Raw genomic sequence first — 6,719 nt, 5'->3', positions numbered from 1 at the left:
TATAAATAGAAATAGTTTTACTTCTTCCTTTCTAATATGGATACCTTATATTTCTTTTTCTTTCTTAAATGTTCTGCCTAGATTGGAAAGAATAGACCCTGGAGCAGCCCAGGCAGCTCAGAGAACTTCTCGTTGGTACGCTGCCACAGGGCATCCCTATTCTAAACTGTTTCTGTGTTTCTCCATTCAAGACTGCAGTTCCTGGGATATAGAATCTGCCCATGTTTGTGACCGCTGGTGGCCAAACCCCTGCAGATGAGTGTTAGGATTAGCCTGGTTTGGTCATATTCCTTCTGCCTAGAAGGTGAGTCTGCAACCAGAAGAAAGTGATAGCAGAGATGCCAAGCAGATAAAAGCAGTTAGTACTTCAGTCCTTGAGGATCCCCACAAAGAAACCATCTGGTCTGTGTAAATTTGATCGAGGTGTCTGTTTTCTTGTTGATTTGCTAGAGATAGGTAAAACATTCATTCCCGGTACTTTCCTGTCCCCTGCGTGCATTAGGATTTCTGTGAGGCAATAAGAAAATTCCCTGTTTTGGGAGCACCGGAATGGCTCAGTCAGTTAAGTGTTTGCCTTCAGCCCAGGTCATAATCCCAGCGTACTGGGATCAAGCCACACATCTGGCTCCCTGCTTAGCCTGGAGCCTGCTTCTCTCTTACCCTCTGCCCCTCCCCCACCCCACCCGCCTAGTGCTCTCTCTCTTTGATCTCAAATAAGTAAATAAAATCTTAAAAAAAGAAAAGAAAATTCCTTGTTTGGGATCAAAGCATTAGACCTAATGTCTAATGTCCCCCCAATAGAAAAACAGGGAGTTCTGGTACTTCTAACCAAAAGATCCTGTGAAACATCAGGATCTTTAAGCCCATCCTGTACTAAGATCTGGAACCCAGGTGACATCTGAGTCTCTATCGCTTACTGTGGATCAGCAACAGAAATCTCTCTTCCATCCTGATGATATGTAATATCTTTCTTTACTGCTAACAAGTATCCTCAAAGGACTTCTTCAGAAGAGGCACAGTCTCTCTGAAACTGGATGTCCAATTTAGAACTTTGGAACATTCCCCAATTAGGCAAGAGCTAATCTTGCTACATAATTTTATCCCTTCTATTTTGAAAATGCCCCCTGGTGGACAGAATTGGTATAGTTGCCATTATAAAACCCGTTACTACAAAGTGGCTGGGGAGAGTAAGAGCGGGCACAGGATATAAACAAACCCTCCACCTGGGTCTACTCACCATACGATCCAGCCAATATAGCCTTTGATGACTGCTACCTTTTCTCTTGTCTTTTCTGCTTCCCTCTAAATTAATCACAATACAATCATTAAGAGGAAAATATTTGTTTTTCTTATTTGTGTTATCATGCTGTCCACGTAGGCAGCTCTTGCTGTAGCAAGATATTTTGGGAAAGTATATGCAATAAAGGTTCAGGTGCTAGGCAATTACAGGAAGTTAGTAATTAGTATGTCCACTCTCCAACAGTATAGAATACTCACACTCAACAGGAAAACCACTAAACCAAAAATCCTATATATCATGTAAGAATTCAATAGATAACTTATTGTTTGCAAAAAATATAAATCATGACTGTTCCTTCCCACCCATAAGAGTAGCAACTAAAAGTTCTGGAAGTCTTGGAGCGCCTGGGTGGCTCAGTGGGTTAAAGCCTCTGCCTTCCACTCAGGTCATGATTCCAGGGTCCTGGGATCAAGCCCCACATCGGGCTCTCTGCTCCGCGGGGAGCCTCTTTCTCCTCTCTCTCTGCCTACTTGTGATCTCTGTCTGTGAAATAAATAAATAAAATCTTTAAGAAAATAAAATAAAAAGTTCTGGAAGTCTTTTAAATAAAGGTAAGAAGCGTTCTTTGACCTCAGACATTGAACATTTATAGACAAGATACTTGAAATCTTCTCTTGAGAAATGTCAGAGTAAAACTAAAATCCAGTCTGGGTTTAAACAGAAAAGCTCTCTGAACCTTATGCAAGTACTTGAAATGTCAAATTATCAGTGGCTGCACTTCTGCTGAGTCATATGGAACCTCTTCTGTGTTTCTTCAATTTTGTTGATCTATCCTAGTTGAGCGGAACAGTAAATTTCTCCCTCTCTCCCAACCAGGAATTTCATATTTGAATATATGTCAGTTAGAAGAAGTGACAGAAATGAACACACATTACAAGTTATGTCATCAACAATAGTTTTTTTTAATTTTTTAAAAGATTTTTAAATTTTATTTATTTGACAGACAGAGATCTCAAGTAGGCAGAGAGGCAGGCAGAGAGAGAGAGAGAGAGAGGAGGAAGCAGGTTCCCCGTGGAGCAGAGAGCCCGATGTGGGGCTCGATCCCAGGACCCTGGGAAAATGACCCCAGCCGAAGGCAGAGGCTTTAACCCACTGAGCCACCTAGGCGCCCCCAACAATAGTTTCTGATGAGAAAGTTTTAAAACTCAGGGCAAGGGTCTATGGCAGACCTCCTGGCTTCTGCATTATATCTTCTTGACCCATCTCTGCTTTCAGTCAACACCTGGGATGAGCTCAGACATGCTTAACACTTGCCATGCCCGTGACTATATACTGTGCATCTTGACTAGTCTTTTTATTTATTTATTTATTTATTTATTTATTTAAAGATTTCATTTATCTGACAGAGAGAGAGAGGTCACAGGCAGGCAGAGAGAGGGGGAAATGTAGGCTCCCCGCTGAGCAGACAGCCCGATGCAGGGCTCAGTCCCAGGACCCTGAAATCATGACCTGAGCCAAAGGCAGAGACTTAATCCACTGAGCCACCCAGGCACCCCTTGCATAGTCTTTAAAAAATGTTTTTAAATTTATTTATTTGACTTTCTGCCTGTGGACACCGCTGAGTAAGCATCGTTAAAGTCTCCCCTCCCACCGCCGTCATGTCTAAGTCAGAATCTCCCAAAGAGCCTGAACAGCTGCGGAAGCTCTTCATTGGAGGTCTGAGCATTGAAAAAACTGCCGAGAGTCTGAGGAGCCATTTTGAGCAGTGGGGAACACTTATGGACTGTGTGGTAATGAGTGATCCAAACACCAAGCACTCCAGGAGCTTTGGGTTTGTCACAGATGCCACCGTGGAGGAGGAGGATGCAGCCATGAACACAAGGCCACACAAGGTGGATCGAAGAGTTGTGGAACTAAAGAGGGCACGAGAAGATTCTTGAAGACCTGGTGCCCACTTAACTGTGAAAAAGATTTTTGTTGGTGGCATTAAAGAAGACACTGAAGAACATTATCTAAGAGATTGTTTTGAACCATATGGGAAAATCGAAGTGAATGAGATCATGACTGACCAAGGCAGTGGCAAAAAGAAGGGTTTTGCTTTTGCAACATTTGATGACCATGACTCTGTAGGCAAGACTGTCATTCAAATATACTGTACTGTGAATGGCCACAACTGTGAAGTAAGGAAAGCGCCATCTCAGCAAGAGATGACTAGTGCTTTGTCTAGCCAAAGAGGTCGAGGTGGTTCTGGAAACATTGATGGTAGTCGTGAAGGTGGTTTTGGTGGGAATGACAACTTTGGTCATGGAGGAAACTTCAGTGGTAGAGGTGGCTTTGGTGGCAGTTGAGGTTGTGGTGGATATGGTGGCAGTGGGGATGGCTATAACGGATTTGGTAATAATGGAAGCAACTTTGGAGGTGGCGGAAGCTATAATGATTTTGGTAATTACAGCAATCAATCCTCAAATTCTGGATCCGTGAAAGGAGGAAATTTTGGAGTCAGAAGCTCTGGCCCTTGTGGTGGTGGAGGCCAATACTTCGCCAAACCATGAAACCAAGGTGGCTATGGTAGTTCCACTAGCAGCAGTAGCTATGGCAGTGGCAGAAGGTTTTTATTACTGCCAAGAAACAAAGCTTAGCAGGAGAGAAGAGCCAGAGAAGTGACAGGGAAGCCACAGGTTACAACAGATTTGTGAACTCACCCAAGCACAGTGGTGGCAGGGCTTAGCTGCTACAAAGAAGACATGTTTTAGACAATACTCATGTGTATGGGCAAAAAACTCGAAGACTGTATTTGTGACTAATTGTATAACAGGTTATTTTAGTTTCTGTTCTGTGGAAAGGGTAAAGCATTCCAACAAAGGGTTTTAATGTAGATTTTTTTTTTTTGCACCCATGCTGTTGATTGCTAAATGTAACAGTTTGATCATGACACTGAATAAATGTGTCTCTTTTTTTTATTATTATTTGAGTGAGAGCATGCATATGTGAGAGAGAGAGAGAGCGAGCGAGCAAGTGCACGAGCGTGGGGAGGGGCAGAGGGAGACGTAGACTCTCCAAAGAGCAGGGAGCCTAGTGCGGGACTTGAGCCCAGGATCCTGGGATCAGGACCTGAGCCAAAGGCAGCTGCTTAACTGACTGAGCCACCCAGGCACCCTGTGTCTTGCATATTCTGCTGCAGGACATTCTCCAATGCCACGGGATTCTGCTAGAGCCACAGACAAGTGCAGTCCGGGGCAAACTCATCCAAAGGGGATTGAGAAGGGATGATGATCCACCCTCCTGTCCTTCAGATGGACCATTCTGGGATCCATCCTGTACTTTCTCAGGAGGCCCTAATTAACTGGAGCCCCTCTCACTCAGAAACAACCTGGGTAATGGCCCTTATGTGATCTTTTCCTTTTCTATTTTATTCTCCTCCATCCCTCCTATGATTATCTTCCAAATAAACTACCTTCACTCAACTCTTTGTTGAAGGCTTTGCTTTCAGGTGAACCCAAGAGTCATCATGGGTATTTGAGTTCTCTCTACAGCAACCTGGATATCTTGGCACCTGGTACCTCTAGGGAACTATGGCTGGGGACATGTGGGAACATGATGGTTTTGCATATGGGATAATACCACACCAGAGAGGTGAGAGAGGACAGAAAAGAATTCAGACCTGAACAAGACAGAAGAGGAAGGGTTTTGATGGAATGGGGAAGAGGGTGAGTGGGGATGCTGGACAATCTGAAAATGTGCATACACCCTCACTCTAGAAAGAAGACTAGCTCAAGACTGTACTGAGACTACATTGACATATCAATCCCTCTTTCTGTTCTTCCCCTAGTTCTTATTCTGATAGCTCCAGGGATTCTGTGAGCCCCAGACACACGCAGGAGCAGTAATGTCTATTATCTCCATTCCAGAGACAATAAATGACAAGTATGAAAAATCTAAGGAGAGAAGGGAGTGCATGGTTCAGACCCTATGTTCAAGGATCCCTAGGTCATCCTGGCCTTCCTTAATCCCTTATCTCCCCGCTTTTTTTGATACCCCCAGCTGGTCATCAGGCAGACTTCCATGATAGATTAGAGGAAGGCAAAGACCATTGAGCTCTTCACTTTCTCCCTGTATATTTGACTCTCAAGTTCAGGAGTTGTGGCCCAGCCTCAGTGCCAGGTCACTTTTGTACCCTTACAGGATCACATTATCATATCCCTTTCTCCATTTCCCCCTCTAATATGCCCAAGAGGAGTAATTCCCCTCTTCTTGCACTCCTTGGGAATGAGGTCCTTGATCCTGTAATTCATTCCTTAAACTTATGAGAAAAATTAAAATCCATGAGGAACAGGGGCTATTCTTTGTTTGCATGTCTTCATACCTCAGGCAGTCTACAAGACAGCCTCAGCTTTCACTTTCTGCTTGCAAAGCCTTAAAGTCAACCTGAAATTAGTGACTAGGACCTTTTCCATTCCTGTGTCTCTTCTGAGCATGTGCACAGCCTTGTGCATTTACATAGCCTTTTATGCTTATGTATTTATTTTTTAAAGATTCTATTTTTAAGTAATTTCTACACCCAAGATGGGGCTTGGACTCACAACCCTGAGATCAAGAATCACATACTCTACCGACTGAGGCAGACAGGTGTCCCTACACAGCCTTTTTTTTTTTTTTTTAAGATTTTGTTTATTTATTTGAGAGAGAGAGAGAGCTCAGGAGCAGGGGGAGGGACAGAGAGAGGGACAAGCAGACTCCCCACTGAGCAGGAAGCTCTACATGGGCCTCTATCCCAGGACCCTGGGATCGTGACCTGAGCCAAAGGCAGATGCTTAACTGACTGAGCCACCCAGGTGCCCCTACACAGCCTTTTAGAGTCCTCTGGAATATGATGTAGCTTTTCGGAGTTCCTAAAAGCATAACCTTATGCAGCCACAAGGTTGCCAGTAGATGGCTATTGTTCTGAAAAGGCCCTGTGAATAGGACTTTTTTTTTCTATTGAGCTGAATTCTGAGTCAAATCAAATAGCCAGAACGACCTAAAGATAGAGATTTTCTAGGGAGCTGCAAATTCAGACAAAATATTCACTGTGCTCTGGGGATGTTGCTTTTAACTGAGTGAGCTCGACAAGAGGTCAGTCCTCTCCATTGGCTTCAAGACTTCTCAGAGCTGGAGAGGGAGCGTGGATGGGAATAGCATCCCATCCACAAGTTAAAATACTACAGATCTTTCTTTCTTTCTCCCTTTCTTCCTTCCTTTTTTCCTTTCTTTCTTTTTATTTTTCTAAGATTTTATTTATTTATTTGACAGAGAGAGAGAAAGATCACAAGTAGGCAGAGAGGCAGACAGACAGAGAGGGAGAAGCAGACTCCCTGCTGAGCAGAGAGCCCGATGTGGGGCTCGATCCCAGGACCCTGAGATCATGACCCGAGCCGAGGGCAGAGGCTTAACACACTGAGCCACCCAGGCACCCGACCTTCCTTCCTTTCTTCCTTTCTTC

The 6,719-nt window shown here is 44.0% G+C and overlaps 1 pseudogene; it reads left to right on the top strand.

Annotated features, from left to right (window-relative positions):
• The first annotated feature begins 2,854 nt into the window (after positions 1 to 2,854).
• Positions 2,855 to 4,123, top strand: LOC132003814 (heterogeneous nuclear ribonucleoprotein A1-like; annotated as a pseudogene).
• Positions 4,124 to 6,719: the final 2,596 nt, after the last annotated feature.

This window comes from Mustela nigripes, chromosome 16 (genome assembly GCF_022355385.1).
Source record: "Mustela nigripes isolate SB6536 chromosome 16, MUSNIG.SB6536, whole genome shotgun sequence".
NCBI lineage: Eukaryota > Metazoa > Chordata > Mammalia > Carnivora > Mustelidae > Mustela > Mustela nigripes.
This window is presented reverse-complemented; position numbering and strand designations above follow the sequence as displayed.